We start from the raw sequence: 21630 nt of genomic DNA, 5'->3' as shown, positions 1-21630 counted from the left end.
AGTCAATTTTGCATGAGCCCCTTCTCCCGCGGCGAGAGGCGTCCTGCAGCCGGGAGAGAGCCGCCGCTCCGGTCGGCAGCCTCTGCAGGGGGATGGTGAGGAGGAAGGTAGGGAAACTTTTATTTCCCGTCTTACAGCGATGTTTGTTCCTGGCCTGCCGTCTTGGGAGAATTCGGAGGGGCTAAATGCTTCCTCTGTCGTGTCTAACTCTTGGATTGAAAAAAAAAAAAGTCATAAAGGACTTAAAGGTGGATGAAAACTGGTTTTAAAAATTGTCTGCTGCATAGACTCTCGGGACCAGCGCTTGTCAGGTGATGGTTTAAATCCTGAACTTGTGGAAAGCTAAGTGTCAAGGAGCTAACGCGTAATGAAGTAGCGGCGTTAATTACAGCCTTAGAGGAAGTCAGGGGAGAGCTCCTGTTCTGAGGTGACCAGTCAGTAACCCAAGTTCCAGCATCCCAACCCCTCACCGCTCTGGGCTGCGCGATTTTCGCTCAGAAGGGACAGTGAATCATCACTGTAGATATATAGACTTTGTAAACAGTAATTGGACCTAGGTCCACCTCTACAGGCGGCTACTTTCCTATAAAAATAAGGTAGCTGTTTCCAGTTTCTAGGGAAAATTTCCCCAAGAACTTCTGGCTACTAAGAATTTTAAGTCTGCAGGATCTACCTGATATTTGGGGCAAAGGAGTGGATTGTTTTGTTTATTTCAAGGATGAAATCCTAGGGAAAGGTTTAACATTTTTTTCTAAATTGGATTGTCTCTGTTTCTCAGAATAGGAGGTATAACTTGTTAAGAGAATTTCTTTCAGGGTTTCTTCCTGGTAGAACTGAGAAATCTAATCTTAGACAGCTCAAGGTGATGATTTTACTATCCTTGTTGTTAGGGTTAATAGGTTTTGAGGTCGGGTTTATTCATGTTGTTAACGCCCCCCCCCCCCTCCAGCTCTCTTAGCTGTCTAACTCAGGAAATTAAGTTGTGTGTAGTCATGTTTAATGTAGTGAGTGACAGGCATATTCTGTCAGCCTGGCAAATAGTACACAAACGTTTGCCCTGGCTTAGCTAAATAGAAACGGCCACATAAGCTCTGTGACTTGGGCCTATATTATCATGAACTTAAACATCTGAAGGTAAATGAACTATAATAGCTCAGCCCTTACCCGGTCTTGTTTTTTATAGTTAGTGTCTGTGCTTTGATTTAGGTCTCTAGAATGTGCTCTCAGAAAGACAGTTCAAGAAGTAAGCCTCAGATTTCCAAAATATGTTGTTCAGCAGACCATTTTCCTCCATTGGCACATTTAGTCAGATCAACAACTAGCTACTGTTTCTTATTGGTTCCCGAAGAATAACGCTACCTGTCCTCCTTTCTTCTAGGGGCGCTGCATAGGTAAGCTTTCGTGAGGAACATGTCTGTGATGCAGGACAGTGTGCTGGGAATATGGTTACTTCCCCATCACCAGAAAGCTGGTTAACTTGAGTTTGATTTAGATTTGTGGGCGTTCTGCCCTCTTCCCTGTTGTGGGGTGTGTGTTCATTTGTTGTTGTTGTGTGTTGTTGTTGTTTTGTCCTGTCTCCTCCCCTGGTTTGATGGATTTGAAAGATGGCTGTGACGTAAACCTATTAGTCCTTAGAGGGAGGACAGCTTAGAAATTCAGTGGACTTCAGTTCACTGGCTGCTGGCTGCAAGGGAGGGATCTGTCCAGTAACTGCTCTGGGTAAGTGGGCGGCTGACCCCTGTGCCGTGGTGGTTTCTGCCGCTTGAAAGGCACACAGGCAAGTAGGCAGGAATAGAGCTGCGATTCACAAAAGATGCCCATAGTTTTAAGGACTTACTGAAACTGGATTTCTTCACTTCTTGCTGCTCCATCCTAATGAACCTTGGTAATTAGCTTAGTCATTGTTCTCGCATGTGAATTTCACTAAGATACAAGGAGTGAAAAATGCATCTGAAATAGGGTCATTTTTCACCATCCTGATGCATTTTATGCAGAGTTAAGAACCTGGCTGAATGCCTAACCGTTATTGGTGTAACCATAGGAGGTGTACTCCTTCCTTAGCATATTGCAGACTAAAATATTACATTTTATTTCAATTAATAGATTTTAACCTGCACATTCTAGTTTCATTTCTAGAGGAAGCAAGAGGCACCTGGGACATGCCAACCACTCAGTATTTATTGAGTGTTATCATTTGCAAGGAGCTGTGCTAGCTAGTGTTCTAGCAGCAGGCTAGGCAGGCAGGTTTCTGTATGTTCAATATAAGTAAGAATGAAAAACATAGAGAATGGCAAAACATACCATTAGGCAAGAAATGTAAATATGCACCCCTTTTCGGGAAGTATAGTATGTTATCCTAGAAATTTTAAAGCGAGATTGATTATACCAAATATGGACAGAGGTCCAGTCTTCCAGCTTTTAACACTGATGACCCAATGTACTATTAGTGTAATTCACATATTGAAAGTGTCATTAGAGTAGGAGGTCTCACTTTCCGTGGCTCATGTGAATGGAGACATAGCACATTACCATCTACCAAAGCTCATGTCTTAGGTTGCCGCTTATTTTGTGAACTGCTGCCAACTTCCAGTTGGGGAAAAGAGTGTGTTTTGATTTATTCCCATGACATGCGGAGGGAATGAGAAGCATACAACTGTACTGAGCATATCATAATCCTTTTTAGTTGAGGTGGCGTCATCTGGGTGACTTTTCCTCTTCAGCCCCTGATGGCAGAGGCAGCGCAGCTGATAACGGAAGCTGCAATCATTCATCCCAACAGGAAAAGGAGGAAACTTGCTACTTCACTAAGCAACTGTTTATGTAACCAGGGGCAACCAAATGAGTGGTCCACATAGGTATCACATGAGGTGTACTGAGTTCTCAAACTTCTCTTTTCTATTAAGCTTCTGTTAACTCACCCAGATTAGCATTTTAACAACCCTGAAGTGAACTTCTGCCATTCTCTCTACTTGGACACAGTGTGTAGATCATCCATCATCCTGTCCTTGGCTACAACAGGCTGCTGGCTCCATCACCATTTGGAGCTACACAGAAGCCATCCGACTGTGAACAGCACAGCTGGCTACAGCAATTTTTTCTTCCACACCACTGGCAGCATTGTCTGGTTGTGGTAACTAAAGTTAACACCCAGAATGGGAAGTTTCCATTGTTTGGCAACCTGTGCCGGCCCCTCATCCAGTTCTGGGGGCCCACCTGCAGAAAGGCTGGCTGGAAATGGTGTGTTCCACTTAAGAGGGGACTTGTCCCAACCTTCCACGACCCACAGGAAAGCTTCCTTAGCCTTGATATGATTAAACCTCCGGGATTGCAGCATGAGAAGGAGCCATTCAGACACCACTCAATCCTCGACCTTCCGAATTCACTCTATTTGAAAAGAGGAAGAAAAAAATGAAGTATCCTTTAGCTTGTGATCCCAAAAAACTGAAAACAGAAAAGACCTTGTCTAATTCTTTGGAGAATTGAACAGGTTACTGCTTCATCCCTTTTCACAAAGAACATGGGCTGTGCCTCCATTGGGACCCATGGCTAATAGTATCCAATGATTTCTATCACTTTTTTCTTCTTCTTTTTACTCAATAAGAGATCAGCTACAGTAGTCTTTATTTATTAAAGCAAGAATGACATGAATTAGGTGGATATATTTGTTAGGTTATGTTGCCAACCATAAAAAGAACTTTTATAGTTAGAAGTGCTGCTCTTGGAATTTGATGCGCCTCATGTTCTGGCAGGCGATCTTATCCTTGCTCCTTTTCCTAATATTTACTAATGAAATCAGCCACAAAACAGTTGGGATGATATTTTGGGGACTGGAAGAAAAATATGAATGCTTTTCCTCCTGCCTTCTAAGTTCTCCTTTGGGCTAATAATCAAATTAACAGACAGATTAATAGGAGAAAATTAAATGTTAATACATGTGCATGGGTAATTCATATATGCATGAAAATCTCCAAGACAGTGAGGCAACATTGGGTATATAAGACATATTTAGACAAAGGATAAACTGGTGGAATGGGGTATTAGATTTCAGAAGTGAGAATGGGCAATGTAGTTGAGGAGGAGCGCACACACCTGGCAGGAGAATCCTTGCTAGGTGACTCAGAAACAATGGGACACAGGGGGATCTAGCTAAGAGGCCCCTGCCTGAAAGCTGCTTATTTACCATACTTAATTCAAATTAGGCTAAGGTGAATAGCTAAAATCTGCTTCCTAAAGCCGGTTTATCTGTCTGAGTCTCTAGGGCAGGAAAGGGGGGAGGGTCAAAGGTTCTTTCTGAGTCTTTTAAACAGCTTAAAATCAGTATCCAAAAGGCTGATTCAGGGTGGCAAAACTTTGGTCCCCTTCCATGATGATTGATGATGACGATGACGATGATGGTGATGATGATGATGATGAAGAGGAAGAGAAGAAAAGGGCAGCCATTTATTGTTGGTCTGCTTACTAAATTCTAGGCACCATCTAAGATCTTTATCTTCGTTATATCATGTTACCTCCAAACACCTGCGTGCCATAGGTTCTGTTAGCATCAGCGATTATCAAAATGAAGCTCAGACACCAGAGAAGTCAAGCTATTTTCCTAAGGTCACAGGGCAGGAAGGTGTGTGAATCAGAATTCAAACCAGGTCTGCCATACCTCTCAGCCCATATCTTCGCCACTACACTGAATTGCTTTCAGAAATGGGGGCTGTTCTGCAGTTTTCTGAGTCCCTGGTATTTCTGACATTTGTTTTTCAATAAAAGAGTCAGATTTTGAGGGAAATTTTTCTAGTGAAGATAATTATATGTTACACAATGGGTATGCTCTTAAATTGTACCTTTCTCTGAACTGAATTGCATCGCTTTACTCTTTCCTTTTTATTCCTGTTGGCCAAATAATTTTGACACGCTCTCTTCTCAAGTGTCCTAGAACAGTTCTCTTCTCCCACCATTTTTCTCCTTGTTAGGCTCTCCTGTCCAAAATTACGGTGGCAGAGGACAAATGACAATATTCATCACTCTCCACCAAAGAGTGCTTCTGTGTCAGGGTGTGCCCGACATTCATTCCCCTGATCTTGGCAGGTGAAGATCCATTATGTATCCTTGTTCCGTTTCCCGGGAGTATTTATGGGCCCCATCAGCTAAGACAGTGAGCTGCAGCTGTTCAAGCATCAATGGCGCCAGGAGGAAAAGTGTATTGCTGAAGTTTGACTGTGCCTTGTATTATAATATACATTTTTCTTAGTTATGTTTGTGAGAGAATCCTTTTGTCTCTGTGAGTCATCAGACACATTGTTGAGAAGTGTCACCCATGCATCAGCATTTTTCCTTGTTGATCTGTTTTATTCAGGATTCTTATGGGAGGGAAGAAAAACAAATACACATTACCGCTACAATAATGCTGAAATTTGAGGTTTTCAACATATATTTATGGGAAGGAAATATGGGTTTTGAAAAGTCCAATATGTTGGTACGAGCATAATAAGGCCTCAGGATGATCTGCAATTACTTAGCCTATTGTTGGAGTCTGTATTTAAAAATAAAGACTGGCGTTTCTACTCAGCTGAGGAACTGGCGTATATGAAGCAGAGCAGATGAAGCTAGTTGAGAAAATAACACTTCCATTCCCCAGGTGCCTGCTGTCAGCAGACCAGGGACTCGGACTCCCCCAGCGTCTGTGTTGGCTTAGGCCTTCCTTGTCATTCTAACGGTCTCAGGGAGCTCTTTTGGTCTACACAGTTGTCTACATTTACCAGTAGTTCCCTAAACTTCTCCTGAGTAATTGATGGATGGAGTAAATATATTTTCAAAGCTACAGAAGAAGGAGGAGAGGCAGAAGGAGGAATAAAGAATGCTACTGTTTTAGCAGTATAAATAAAGAATGTTTCTGGTTTTGCCATTGCTGGGGTAACCGTATGTTCATCTATCTAACTTTTACCAAGTGTCTGTGCTGTACAAGTGGGTGCCAGGGTAGGGAGAGAGTTCAAAGAGGAACGTGACACAGTTCCAGAGCTCAAGGGTCTTGCTGAGTGGTATACGGAAAAGACAAGGTCAACACATCGCCAAAATAAAATGGCAAGTGTTTTACGTGTCAGAAAACATACACACAGACCTGTGGAAACTGAGAGGAGTGAGAGGTTATTTCTGGCGAGGGTGGTCAGAGGAGGCTTTGTGGAGCCACTGATATTTGAGCTGGTCCTTGAACTAGGTAGGATTTGGACAGGTGGAGAGTGAGGGGCAGTGGGGGAGGTGGTGAGGAGGGCATTCCAGGCATAGAGAACAGCTTAGGCAAAGGCCCTAGGGTAGGGCTGGGGGTCTAGATCAGTTGTCCACGTTGGAGTCCCAACCTAGGACAGACATGCATTTCAGGTGTGAAGAGGCAGTTTGCCATGCAATCCACAAATATTTATTCAGTGTCTCTGGTCTACTGTGCTTAGCCATTCAGCTGATGGCCCTGCTGCTTAAGCCATCAGAATGAATGGGATCAATCTTGTGATGATGTAGTAATTGCTCCATGGTCAGAAAACCCCCTACCATGTCAACTGCCAAATGGTTCAATGTTACACGTGGACGTTGCGGGGCCTGGTGTAATTGCCTCAAATTTCCCGGCAAGATGGTTTCTCCCACACACAGTGTTGTTTAGCAAAACCAAAATACATCGCTTTTTTTTTTTTTTTAACTTAAAAAGATTCTAGACATAGACTCTAAAGAGTAAATTGCTTACGTATATGGGAATTTTTGGTGGTGGGAGAAGGGAATGTGGAGATAAGAAGTGGAAGAGACAGAAGAAACTTGGTGAAACTGTGAGAATGATAAGAGTTGGACTCCAGCTCGGCAGGCGTGGCTCAGTGGTTGAGCGTCAACATATGAACCAGGAGGTCACGGTTCAATTCTCGGTCAGGGTACGTGGGTGGGACATGGCTATATCTCCAGTGTGGGGCGTGCAGGAGGCAGCCAATCAATTATTCTCTCTCATCATTGATATTTCTATCCCTCTCTCCCTCTCCCTTCCTCTCTGAAATCAATAAATATATATATATATTTTTAAAAAGTTGGAATCTAGATGCTCATTTAGACTGCAGCCCCAAGAGGCTAGATTGCCTGTTTACCCCTGTAACTTAACAGTGAGTGACACGGAGTGGATGTGCAGCAAATATTTCAGTGAATGTTTTCATTGAGTTCTACTTTGCAGTCGTAGCTTATGGTGGCTGGTAAACTGTGCAAGAAATGGGGTTGGAGCTATTGCCTATCTTTCCGTAATAGGGAGGGGGGAAAGCAGTAAATAGCTTGGAAAGTTACTAATACTTTGAGAACCCCATTCATGAGAGTTCCTGGGGATTCAGCACTCCTTTCTGGGTCTGAGCTTTCAGGAAAAACTCATCTCCCATTAGTGGCTCCCCAAGACCCTACCTGCCCAACTTCCTTACCTTCTCCTTTCTCCCCTCCATGGAATAGGGAGTGCCCATCCCTACTCCAAGCTATGCTGCTTGGGTATGAGGGTTATTTCCAAGCCATGATTAACCCCTGGAGTTAGCATACATTGTAATTGACCTGTGGTTAAGGTTAATAGTGGAATTGATAAGCTTTGTGGGAGGAAAGACTGGAGGTTCTTTGTAGTATAAGTATGCTTATTAGAACACATAATAAAATAAAAACAGAATGAAAATATTTATGTTACAGAATGATTAAGGCAATTGCTTTGCCAAGAATTGCAACAGTAGTTCAATTTTTCTTGGTATATTTAAGTCTTTTAGAAGTTAATAGTTACATGACAGACAGTCTGGGAGAAGACTCTTAAGTGTGAAGAATCGCTGCCAATGAAAGATCAATCAGAAATTATAAAATAGATCAATGGGGGAAACGGATTAAGCCTACACAAATTCAATATCGGGAACTTTTCAGGAATATTCCAGTGATATAAAGCAGAGAACCTGTTGAGTTTAGTAATTGTCTGGCTCCCACCTGTTACTTCTTGAAGTGAAGGGCATGTTACCTCCCCCTACCTAGAGCACAATTGCCTTCCAGACAGGACCTAAAATAACCTGGCCTGGCTCAACTCGACTAATAATAACAGCTAGCACTTACTGTGTGCTCACCGTGTGCCATGGCACGGTGCCTAGCACTTTAAATACGTTACTTAATTTAAGCCTTATGCTATCCCTGAGAGTGTGGACTAATAGCTAAGAGCTAACATTTATTAAGTGCTTACTATGTGCCTGATACTCATTTAAGTGCATATATTAAATTATTTGATCAGCATTCTATGAGGTGGATACTGTTATTAATAATATCTTCATTTTACACAGAGGGAGACTGAAGGCTATGAGATTCAAGTAATTTCCCCAGGGCTGAGGGGCTAATGAGTAGTGGAACCAGGGGACTTGGATCCAATAGAAGCAGCCCTAGTAGGGGGCTTCAGAACATGAACTCTGAAGCCAGCTTTTCTCAGTGTGAGTACTGGCTGCATGACTGATAGCTGTGTGACCTTGAGCAAATTACCTAACATCTCTGAGCCTCAGTTTCACCACATAAAAGGTGGATGATGATGTTTGCATCCACCTGGTAGGGTTGGTATGAGACATAAATAGATTAATATTTGAACAGCACTTAGAGCAGCGCTTGGCATGCAGCAAGTGCTGTATATATCTCAGTGTCTATTAAATAAACGGAAATGCAGACTGGCTCCAGAGCCCATGTGCTTACCCCTTACACTGTGCCATTTTTCCACCTGGGATTTGATCGCATCCCTTTAACTGATGCATGTACCTTGAATCCAGTTTCACAACCAGCTACCTTCCACCCCCACCCACTACACATGTCACAGATTTAGCCAGATTGGTAAGGGGGACTTGGTAGGAGACGTCCAGTGGCCTGCAGATTTACCCCAGACCTTGATGCTTAGTTGCATATCCTTGACCCAGATTTTAGCTGTTTTGGATTCATGATGTCCGAATATGGCTGCCACTTGGGGGTGGTGTTGAAAGACAAATGTAGATGGTCGGCATGTGTTCTATGTTGGTAGTCCCCGGGCGGACAAAAACCTGAATAACACCATGGAAACTCAGGCACACCCCTAGACCATCCCTGCCATCACACACATCTTTGATCACTACCAGTGGTCCTCAAACTTTAAAATTTATCAGAATCACATAGGGTTAAAATGCAAATTTCAGGGCCCAGCACCAGTTGGTCTGGAATAGGACCCAGGAGTCTGCATTTTAAACAAACACGTCAAGTGACTTGGGTCCTGTTTTGTCCCTTGGCCACACTGAGAAACAATGCTCTAGGGTAGGCAGGGCGCAGATCCCCATCCAAGCAAGGCTCTGCACTTCAAAGCTAGTGTTGGCGGGTCACTAGGTAGTAAGTCTGAAACCTTTTGCCTACAGCACGGGGAGAACGGCTATGAGCTGAAGGCTTCCCGGCTAGCTCAGGGAAGAGCAAAAAAAGTAATAAAATCTGCTCAAAGCTAAAGAGGCTCCCCTCCAGTTTGCAGAATCTTTACAGTGAGCAGAAATTAAGAAAGAAAAAGGGCATCACTGATTTCTGCTGACTGGCCTATATCATTTCATAAATGGAGTCCTGGGCCAGTATTTATAGGAACATTTTTTGATTTAATGATAAACTGAGATAAAGGTAATCAAACTTCATACTTCAGGGCATAAGGTGATTGCCTGCCACGGTCAGGATGGAATTTTTTCCCTTGTGTTTTGCATAATTGACTAGATGCATTACCGAGAGGGCTCGGGCTGCGTGCAGGGGGAACGGGCCTGGAGGCCCTGGCAGAAAGCCTCCCGGGTAAGATCATACAGGAAATGGTCAGATGTGTGATGAGCAAGCCCATCCTCATTTGGCTTATCATTTGTGTTTCTGAGGAAGATTCTGCTTACGGTGAGTATTTCTGTAAGCCACATGATGACACTGGAAGCTTCCTGTATTTACAATCAGGTGACCTAGATCCCAACTTTGGCCAAAGCACTCTCTGAGTGATTTCAGGAAGGCACTGCCCCCTCCTCTGTGGACTGGCAATGATCATGAGCATTAGCTAAGACAGTGAAGGTGAAATTGCTTTGTAAAAACCAGATAAGTGCTGCTCCAATGTAAGGTGTTATTATGATACAATGAATGACGCTTTATGGAACCACCCTTTATTATAGCCAGCAATGTATAAATCCCTACGCTATGATGATATCATATGCATAATGATAGTGAACATTTATTGAGTCCTTAACCTCTGCCAAGCACCGACGTGTTTTATTTACATTTCTCTTATATAATTCTCGTATCAGTCCTTTGGGGCACATCCATTTTTTTACCACTTTATAGATGAAGACACAGATGTTGAAGGAGCATCAGTTTGCTATTGCTGTTGTAACAAATCACCACAAACACAAAGGCCTAAAGCAGCACAGATATTGTACCTTACAGTTCTGGTCAGAAGGCCCAAGTGGGTTTCACGGGAGTAAAGTCAATGGCTATTCCTTCCTGGGGCTCAAGGGGAGGATCCATTCTCGTGTTTTGCAGTTTCTAGAAGTTGCCTTTATTTCTCCACTTGTGGTCCTTTCTTCTGTCTTCAAAGACAACCATCTCAGGGCTGTGACTTCTGCTTCCATAATCTCATCTCCTTGGACTCCTACCTTCCCTCGTCCATTTTTTTTAAGGAGCCTGTGATTACATTGGGCCCACACAGATAATCCAAGAAGCGGTTCCTATTTGAAGAGCCTTTATTTAATCACTTATGCAAAGTCCCTCTTGCCATTTAAAGCAGCATATTGACAGGTCAGGGATCAGGGCACAGACTCTTGGGGAGGGAGGGAAACATTATTCTGTCTACCACAGTTAAGTGCCTTAGGAACACACAGTGCAGAGTCAGAATTCATGCTTAAGCCTGTCTGACTTCAAAGCTCATAATCTCAACCACTTACTATAAAAACCCCTTCGATTCAATCAGTGGGGAAACAATAAAATTATAGAACATAAGGGGTAGTGAGGACCCTGTTACTTTTAGAATAATCAGTTGGGGGCTTTTAAATGTAATCATTATAGTGGTAACAACTACTATTGCAAGTGAGGTGCAGACGGGCAGCAAAAATTAACCTTACTGAGCTTCATGTTTTACTTTGTACTAAGCATACTATATATGTAATCATTTCCTTTTTTGTGAGGGTGAATATTATTTACCTAATTCATTGAATTTACAGGGTCCCGGAATCCAGTTGTGTGTCTTTCATAAGGTGACTGAATAAAGGAGCATTTTGGGGATCTGGGGACCACTTTGGAAGACCTTAAGAACGTGTTCTAAATGAGCTACCACTTCAGCAAAGATTGTTGACAAAAGGTGATGGCAATAAGCTGGTCATCCTTTGTTGGCTCTGTCATTGGCTCTGGCTTTGCTGGTGTCTTGGCTAATTGGATGGGGTTTCTCAGGTAAAATCACCCGACCCCATTCACTGAAAGCCAAGACCATCTCCAGCTCATGGGGCTTGATGTCCTCAGAGGTCAATGAAAAAGTCAGGAGCCTGTGTTCTGCCAAGCCTCTAAATAACTGTAAAATACTATCTGAAATCTCTCCCTCACTCTCTTCCCCCCCCCCCCATCTCTCTCACTCTCTCCCCATCCTCCTTCTCTTTGCCATACACTTAGCTAATAGCTAAGGCTTAATGTAATTGTAGAGTTCAAATTGTGCACCCATCACAGACAGGGCTGTCAGAGCAGTTCGAACAAGAAGCAAGAGAACAGAGCTGGGAATTGAAACTGAGCCTGGCTCAACTCTTAGCCAACCAGATACCTATGGACAAGGCACTGGCCTTGCTGTCCTCAGTTTTCTGATTAGAACGAAGTGAGGTGGGGAAGGGCAACAGAAAGTATCTAGATGATCTCCATGGTTCTTTTCAGTATAGTAGGATTCCTTAACGCTATATTTATTTTCATATTTTAATTAACCTAGGTCAGTGGTCGGCAAACTCATTAGTCAACAGAGCTAAATATCAACAGTTCAAAGATTGAAATTTCTTTTGAGAGCCAAATTTTTAAAACTTAAACTTCTTCTAACGCCACTTCTTCAAAATAGACTTTCCCAGGCCGTGGTATTTTGTGGAAGAGCCACACTCAAGGGGCCAAAGAGCCACATGTGGCTCGCAAGCCACAGTTTGCCGACCACAGACCTAGTTAGTAGGATCAAATCTAATGGTGATTTAAAAATTGTGAATCCACTTCATGAATGAGCATATAGCTACTTGTAAAAAGAGACAGACAAAAAATAGTTCGACTTCTAAAATTTATTATTGCCATTTACATTTTACAACACTTTGCCCTTTTCTTATGGGATCACTTAAACTTCATTGATGCTAATACAGTTTTTAGACTCAGTTTTCAGACATACATAGATAATGTTTTCAGTTAGTAGTAATTGCACCTCTTTCAGCTCTCAGGGGTTGATACGGTACCATTGCACAATTTCCCTGTAATTTTCAATTACATCCCTGAAGAGCCATCCCCCACTGAATATGGATGTAGGACAGACGGGCACATGAGTTTCAAAGTAGAAATCCAGACCTAACTGCTCGGTAGTGACTGCTGGAGCTTGTGTTGTAGAAATTTGTGGGGCCACATCCAAGGTCAGGGAGAAAAAGAATGCCTTGACTGATTAGCAGATTCTACTGTGAAAAGGGGAGAGTGCATGGTAAGCTCTGCACAGAAAATGTGCCGCCTTTGATTCAGTATTTTCTTTAGAGACACATATCTCCCTTAAAACACTCATAAATGGTCTTAATGGTAAGTACTTAATGCGCATGTTATCTGGCACAATTTCTTAGCTAGCCCTGAGAACAGAGTTTTGAATTATCTGACCCATGAGAAGGAAAATAAGTACCTCCTAATGGATAAGACAATTTGGCAATGATTACTTTTCCCATTTCTTACCATTTGCTTTGTTTTGTTGCATAGTCCCTCAATTATACCCTGCTATTTTTAACATTTTATCAAAGAGACAAGAATGAGATAAATGACCATGCTTCTACAAATAACACCATCACCATAGGTGTATAAATGCGGACATATATAAAAAAAATACAACACCACAAACATATACACAAACTCACACAGAGATTTTAAATGGTAACTTTCGAAGGCAGATAGGCTAAGTTGGAATCCTGCCCTGTCAGCTAACAAGATGTGAGAAATTGGGCATATCACTAGTTTCTCCAACAGCCTTAGTTCCCTGTCTGTTAAGTAGAGAAAACTGCCCTTAAAGAGATAACTTTATTAGAGAGAATGTGTGCAAATTGGCCAGCATAGTTCTTAGAACACAATAGGTGCTCGGTCAAGTAGGTTTTGTCTACAAGTAACAGAAAACACAACTCAAAATTGCTTAAACAATGAAGACATGTTAAGTCACATAATAAGAAGTTGTGAGATGAGGTGGCTCAACAATGTCATCGCACGCTTTCTGTATTCTTTTCTGCCTTTCTCAGCCTGTCAGCCTCTCCTTGGCTAGTTCTTTCCACAGCCCCTTTAAGGCTGGCACATTCCAGGTGAGAATAAAACAGATCAAGAGACCAAGTCTTCCTGAGAAACCATTCCTAGCAATAGATTCCCCTCAGTCTCTGTGGATAGAATCCACGCACGCAGCCTACCTTAGTCCTGGGCAGGAGAGTGGGACCACCACCAGCACAATCAACTTGATGGAGGAGACTCACCAATAGATACAGGAACCAAATCAGCATTTTGTTATGAAGTGTTTGTATTTGACATCGTTACATATGCATATTGTGTACACACAGTGTATATTACATAAACATATTCATGTGTTTGGCCAGAAATATCTTTGTGCCATTATTCAAAAATTTTGCATACCTAGAACAGAATTTTCATGCAATGAAGCAATTAAAAACTATAAAAGACATGACACTGGAGGCCAGTACTACAAAGAAGTGAACAGAATATATAAAATGAATATGCTTTGATTATGCTTCCATATTTTTTCTTTAATTTTTTTCCCGTGGCTTGTTTTAAATGAGAAATAAGATGCCCCTGCCACGTTAACACTTTGAAACATCATAATAAATATGAGCCATCATAATGAAGGCATTTTTATCTCCTCAGTAGAGACAGAAACACTAACTCTATTCTCTTCAACTCCTGAGACATTTCATGCTTATAGATTCATATTTTCTGACGGTGCCTACTTCAAAACAACTATTAACCCATGAAGCTCTAAAGTTAAAGTTCCATGTGTTTTGGTTACCTATTGTACATCCTGTATGTACACAGAAAATGCACCCACTTTTTTTCTTTCTTGCCCTTTAGTGAAATATATTACAGGTTCTCTGACTAGAAATCTTGGTCTGGTTCTCCCTTCACTCCAGACTGTTTAACCTTTTTTTCTCAGTACAGTAATGCAATAAACCATCCCTGAAGCCCCATAAAAGATGGGCGAGGGGCCCTAACTTCGTTCAACTTTGTACCTGTCTTTGTACACCAGCCTTTGCAGCATGCTGTAAAATGAACCATAGATTTTCAATATCGGAAATGTTTACTTTCAGCGCTTTATGGTTGTGTTTTTTTTTTTTTTTTTTTTAATATATTTTATTGATTTTTTACAGAGAGGAAGGGAGAGGGATAGAGAGTTAGAAACATCGATGAGAGAGAGACATCGATCAGCTGCCTCCTGCACACCCCCTACTGGGGATGTGCCCGCAACCAAGGTACATGCCCTTGACCGGAATCGAACCCGGGACCCTTCAGTCCGCAGGCCGACGCTCTATCCACTGAGCCAAACCGGTTTCGGCTTTATGGTTGTGTTTTTGTTCACCAAAGTGAACCTTCACCCAGGCTGGATCACATGTAAGTCACATTCCTTAAGACAAGCCACAGCCTTTGCGGTGTGTTCTCCGTACATCCTACCTGCACTATTCTCCTTCCAAAAACTCTTAGTCTCTCCAGGAGTCCAAATGACCCTACGCCCAAATCTGACTCTGCCATGCGACTCGCGGAGCCTTGTTTTCCTGTGGAAAATCAGGATACTCTGTCTACCCACAGATATGTTATGATGTCTTCCTTCAGGAGAAAATGTATGCAAAGTACTTAGCATGGTACCTGACATAATGAAAACTCAATATACTCGTTTTGTTATTAATACTATTGTTTTCAAATCAGAGATTCCTAGCAATGTATGAAATACTCATATCTGAAGGGCTTGTAGATTTTGCATAAAGACAGGCTCCATAAAACATCTGATGGCTACTTCTAAATGCAGAAAGAGACAGAAAACATATAAAACAGTTTGGGTAAGAAGTTGGCATTTCTTGAGTATAAAAAAGCACAGTAATGCTACCACATGTATACATTGCCACTCAACGTTTTGGACATAATTCTGGCAACTTATTTGTGTTGGGGCTTGCAAAGTGTATTATATTGTGAAGTATTTTCAGATTATGAATTGTGACACTTAAATAATGGACCAGGTATTTTGGATGACTTACTGTATTAACTCAACCTGACCCTGGGTCTTAGTGATTTTCTAGGTGCCTTCCCACACTTATTCATTCATTTACCTATGCAACAGATAATGTTTGGGCATTTCGTGATCAAAGAGCTTTTCTTCCCCTTTGCCTTCATAGAATCAAAGCCTAGTCACTAACGAAACTGTACTGATGGTCGGTTTCATGGGCCTGTTAACCCATGCAACCACACTTGGCCCTGTGCCAAGGGCACTCTGCTGTGGCCGTCTTGAAATTTCTAATGCTTTTTGAATAAGGAGCCCCACATTTCATTTTGCATTGGCCCCTGCTAATGATGGAGCCTGTTCTGACTGATCCTCTTCCCCAGTGGCGGTTATGCTGTGTTGATCTGAGGGGACAGACATGAGTTTTTGGAGTCACAGTCTGGCTCTAATAGGTTCCCACTGTATCACGTACTCAGGCAAGCCACCTCATTTCCCTGGGCCTTCTCTCAGCTGTAATCTAAGGCAGAGCAGACTGACCTGGAGGGTACCTGCTGTAAACCTTCACACCTCAGGACAGTAAGACACGAGTATAACATGATGCCAGGCCTGAATCTGGATGATAACTGTGGTGTCTTTGAACTCAGAATTAGGATGTGGGGATTATGGGGTCAAAAGAACAAAAGTGGAACTCAGAAGTTGAGCTGTGTAGTTGAAACCTTTGGCCTCTGGACTAGGCCTACATAAACATGCTGTGTGGTGATTTTACAGCATGAAGCCAAAGTGATTGAGCATCGGCATTATTCTCATTTCATTTGGATCTGAAACTCTCTATAGATTATATGCTAATATCCCAGAGGAGACTTAACTCACTTCAATACTTTTGCCACAGTTAAAACAAAAAAATCTATATCCAAGACCTTAAAACTCTAATACATAAATATTGACAACCTTGAGAATTTTCTAATTTCCAGTCCAAGAAGTTTTGTATATTGTAAGATGATAATCATAATATTTAGCCAGCTCTCTGGCGTGGGCGCTGATCAATGAAAACATACCCCACAGTGTAGTACCAGTGAATGCCAGTGCTGGGTGTATTCCAGGTAGTTTACACTTCAATGTTAACTTTTACAATAAGTGCCACTGTACTCACGGTGGCCCAAATATCTACCTCTACAGAGACCCAGTCTCTCCAAGGTGTAACTGTTTACTCAGCGTGAGAACCAAGGTCTTATCTGGTTTAGTTATTCTGATCCCTCTGGGAGCACTGTTACAATTTCCGAATTAAAACTTACAGCTGTTTAATGGCAAGCATAGACTTCCCCTACAAACATGTTTGCAGGTTTTACTTCTTTTTTTTTTATCAAGTTGAGGTCACCAGCAAATTGTAATGAATAAAGACATTTCAAAGAAAAATAACTCTAAATTAACAGATTCAGCAATCATCATTTGCAGATACACCTTCAGTTCTACCTGAAGCCACTTTCTACTTGAGCAAATTTTAGATCACAAGAGAATTTGCAGCTCAAAGTGTCTCTAATCATTACCTAAACATTTGCATCATTAAGCGGGTCTTTCCACTTTACAAGCATGCTGTGGGCCTGACTGAGCAAAGAAGAGATAGGGACCTTCCGTGGTGTTAAAAGCCCACAAACAACTCCAGTGTAGGTCACAGTACTAGGAACCAATTAAAATCAAAGCCATGATGTTTAGTGTTACCAATTTTATCACTTAAATACTAAGCAATTTTTACTTTGACATTGATCAAGAGGTATTAATGTAGATTCTTTTATTTTTCTTTTATTATTTTTCTGAAGTATCTTTTTTCTTTCTTTTAATCTTCATTGTTGAAAGTATTACATAGGTCCCCCTTCCCTCCCATTAACCTCTTCCAGCTCATTCCCATCCTCCCCCCTAATGTAGATTCTTTTAAACAACTCAAATAATTTAGAGAGAAAGAGTGAGCATGGTAATGTTTTCTTCTCTCAAGAGCTGGAAGTATCATGTCTTTGGGTCTCCCAAAAGTTATTCAGTTGAGGGTTTATTTCCTTAATTTAATTTAACCTATTTAATATTATTTAATTTTATCATGGTAGAGAACATCTTGACTTCTGCCTGTTTTATTACTTGCAATAGGATGCTTAACTTAGAAGCCTTGAAAACAAATAGGAGTTTACATTTTAGCTCCCAAGATATTCCTTCAGCTCTAATGGTTGATTGACTGACGTGTTTATATTTATATGAGCATTGAGTGGGCTGATTTGAAATGGGCTACAGGGAGAGCTGGAGTCTGGTTTCGTGTTGCTCGAGAGGCAGAATTACAGAAGTATTCTAATCTGCTATGGTATTTATTTTATGACTAAGAAAAATGGCTCAGTGTAACTGAAATTCTGAAATAGATTCAGTGTTCCAGCAGCCATTTATCTATAAGGTAACATGTAAACAGTTCCACTTGGAAATTTTTTTAGGAAAACATGCACTTAATGTTTTGCTACACATTCAAACAAGAAGTTTGCTTAGGTTGGCAGGTGTTCGGTATGTGGATCCTAGTGAGTCTGGGTGACACTCCAGCAAAAAGCAAGGAGCTGGAGGAGAGAGCGCCCCAGTCCTGCCACTGCACTCACAGGGCTTTCAGAGGAAACTTGGGATTTGCAGGAACCAGTTTTCCTTCTCCATTTTTCTGGGCGTGTTTTTAGAGACCCTAATGCCAGTATTTGAACAACGGGGGTGAAAATGGTTTGTTTGGGCTTTAAATATCCAAGTACACAATTGCAGTCGGTTTTCCGTTGGCTTTTGCTGGTGCCGGTTTGACCATGGAGAAGTCTCAGGCAGGATTTCTTTCTCCTATGTGATTGTCATTCTTAATTTTTAATTTAAAAGACAGTCACTGTATTATTGCCACCTAGAGAAGAGCAGTGATTTTGAATTGGCGGGAATCTTTGTGAAAATCGGATTAAAGTTCAATCTAAAAATGGGAATAGTTGTTGCTGGTTTTATTTTAACACTTTATATTTTAGAAGCCCAGGAAGAAAAAAGTAGGAGGTTGGAAGGGGAGAGAAACAAAGCCAAAATTATAATATGCTAATTTAACAATCTCTGAATTACCTCCATTTTCTCTTACTGAACACACAGAGTACATATAAAATGATAGAGGACTTTCTCTCTAGGAAGTTACTAAAATAACTTAGTATGAAGTTATCTATGCCAAGAAATATTCCATGAGATCCAAGTATTAGTTTTTTATTTTGTTCAACAGAAGGGCAATAACTGTTTTCACCAAGAAAATGCTCAGCCAATTGGATTGGAGGGTGATTTTATGGTTTTTAATAGGTTATCTCTCTGTCCCTTCTTTTTAAAATGCTTTTTAAAATTACAAAGTTTTGTACTTAAAAGGGAAAACTATCTAATATGAACTATTATAAAAAATAACTTGTTTTGTCTTTATATGTTCCCTTTTGTTAATTATACTTTTATTGATTTCAGAGAGGAAGGGAGAAGGAGAGAGATAGAAACATCATTGATGAGAGAGAATCATTGAATCATTGATTGGCTGCCTCCTGCATGCCCCCTAATGGGGATCAAGCAGCAACCTGAGCATGTACCCTGATGGGAATCCAACCATAACTTCCTGGTTCATAGGTCAATGCGCAACCACTGAGGCACACTGGCTGGGCATATCTGTCCCCTTTTAATACTTGTTTATGTGTACCTCTGTTTGTATAAAATTGTAATCAGTGGACATATAGTTTTATATGTATTCTGATTTTTCCCCACACTTAGTATTACATCATGAGCTGAGGATTACTGGTCTTCATTATTATCATCTTATGAGTGCATAACATTCCATGAGGCTGGTATAATATACTTTTATTTAAACTATTTCTCCACATCTAGAAATTTAATCTGTTTCCAATTTTTTAACCATCCTATTAATAAAAGCCTATGCGGTTGTGACGCCCTCATGCCGTAACGAGCGATCACCAGGAGACTGCGTGCACAGTGGGCATGCACAGGTGGGTGGGGGCTTGATGCTGCATGCGCAGTGTGGAGGTGGGTCCCGTAGCTCCGGCCTACCTCTTTGGGGCAATTCATCTAGGAGCCCTGGGTGAGTGGGTGGGGCTTACCTCTTTGGGGCAATCGATCGCGGGGCTCCTGCACTGTGAGAGGGCACAGGCCAGGCTGGGGACCCACCCTCCCAGTGCACGAATTTCTTGCACCTGGCCTCTAGTGATAAATAAAGCTGCAATAAGCATCTTCCTTTAATAAGGTTCTTTTTTCCCTTTCTTACTTTAGATTATTCGCTTAGGATAAATTATGAGAACTAAAATTACTGAGGCGAAAGTTAGTATTATTCATGTGCCTGGATGGGAGCATGTGTGTTACACATTGCCAAATTATTTTCTAAATGGTTGTACTAATTTATCTGCCATGGGCAATGTATGATTTCATCCCAACTTCACTGCAGTTAAATATTATCCTTAAAAAAATAGCCAGCAGCCCTAGCCAGTTTGGCTCAGTGGATAGAGCATGGGTCTGCAGACTTAAGGTTCAAGGGCATATGCCTGGGTTGGTAGCTCAATCTCTAGTAGGGGGCATGCAAGAGGCAGCCCATCAATGATTTTCTCTCATCATTGATGTTTCTATCTCCCTCTCTCTTCCTCTCTGAAGTCAATACAAATATATTTAACTAGAGGCCCGGTGCACGAATTCATGCACAGGTGGGGTCCCTTGGGGTGGCCTGTGGGGATCAGGCTGAAACACACAGTCCAAAGCTGCCTGTAGCTCCTACCTGCTGCTCCCACTCATTCCGGTCCCACTGCACCTGCTGCGGGCTCACGCCCAATCAGTCCTGATCTGGAGAGGCTCGCACCACTGCAGCAGCACTTGCCAGCCATGAGCCCTGTGTCAGGCGCTCTCCCGAGGTGAGTGGCCTGCGGGATCTGGCCGAAACCAGCTCTGCAACATCCCCCAAGGGGTCCTGGAGTGTGAGAGGGCGCAGGCCAGGCCGAGGGACCCCACCAGTGCACAATCGGGGCTGGGGAGGGGCCACGGGAGGGCTCCAGGGAATGTCCGGCCCATCTCGCTCAGTCCCAATCGGCCGGACCCCAACAGCAAGCTAACCTAACAGTCGGAGCATCTGCCCCCTGGTAGTCAGTGCACATCATAGTGACTGGTCTACCGGTCAACTGTCTGCCCCCTTGTGGTCAGTGCACATCATAGCGAGTGGTTGAGCGGCCTTAGCATATCATTAGCATATTATGCTTTGATTGGTTGAATAGTCGACTGGTCACCAGACGACCAAACACTTAGCATATTAGGCTTTTATTATATATGATAATAAAAAAAATAGCCAGCTAATTTGACCAGTGTGAAATTGTACCTCATTTATATAATTTGTATTTCTATAGTTAATAAGAAGATGCCTGATTTCAAGAGACTGGGATAAGTCCTTTTAGGGACAAGTTTTGTACTATTTGATACACAGAAAGCCCATCTGAAGATTATCACTGGGGAATTGTCATAGCATCTGCATTCTGACCAAAGATTCCCTGTGTTTCTGCAGTATATCCAGCTTTGATAGCTAATTTCAGCCCTCAGCTGGTCTAGGAGGAAAGAGCAAAGAAAGCGATATTTCAGAATAGAGAGAATGTCTGAAAGAACCCAGGAAAGGATTCTTCCCAACGCATGAAATATATCAATTATCTGGTTGCATTAGAAACCATCGTAAAATGAAGTGTGTAAAAATAAAATCATTTATTCCACTCACGAAATGAGTCTACACCTTGGACAGAGCTCAGCAGAGAGACTCATCTCTGCTCCACATCCTGTCAACTGGGGTGGCTCAGCTGGGGCTGGAGGACCTACTTCTCAGAAGGCCCACTCGCATGGGGGGCCAGGGGGTGTTGCCTGTCCCCTGGGGCTCAGCTAGGGCTCAGAGCCAAAGCCGTGTTCCTTCCCACACGGGCTCTGCGTGAAGGCGTCTCCCCAAGTAGCTCAGGCTTCCTCGTGCAATGGCGGCTGGGTTCTGAAAGTTGCTCATTTATTAAATTCAGATTCAAAGGGAGGATATATCTATCCACTTCTTAATAGGAACAAGATAAAAAGATTTGGGGATGATGTTTTTAAACTGCCATAGAGTATATTTAGCTCATTGAGAGACAGAAAGTCTAGATATCTAGAACACCGTGCCTGGGGGG

The 21630-nt window shown here is 42.1% G+C and overlaps 1 protein-coding gene across 10 annotated transcripts in view; it reads left to right on the top strand.

Annotated features, from left to right (window-relative positions):
* SEMA6D (semaphorin 6D) overlaps positions 1-21630 on the top strand; it is a 606507-nt gene that overhangs the window by 550498 nt on the left and 34379 nt on the right. Inside the window, exon 1 of one of the 10 annotated variants that reach the window (XM_080642312.1) lies at positions 21-107. The exons of the other annotated variants lie outside the window; for them this stretch is intronic. The gene's annotated coding sequence lies outside the window, so the exon portion shown is untranslated. Of the gene's footprint in view, positions 1-20; positions 108-21630 lie in introns of those variants that run through there. 10 annotated transcript variants of the gene reach the window in all.

Source organism: Plecotus auritus (assembly GCF_963455305.1).
Source record: "Plecotus auritus genome assembly, chromosome: 1".
Classification (NCBI taxonomy): domain Eukaryota; kingdom Metazoa; phylum Chordata; class Mammalia; order Chiroptera; family Vespertilionidae; genus Plecotus; species Plecotus auritus.
Note: the sequence above shows the minus strand (reverse complement) of the source record. Positions and strands in the feature narration are given on the sequence as shown.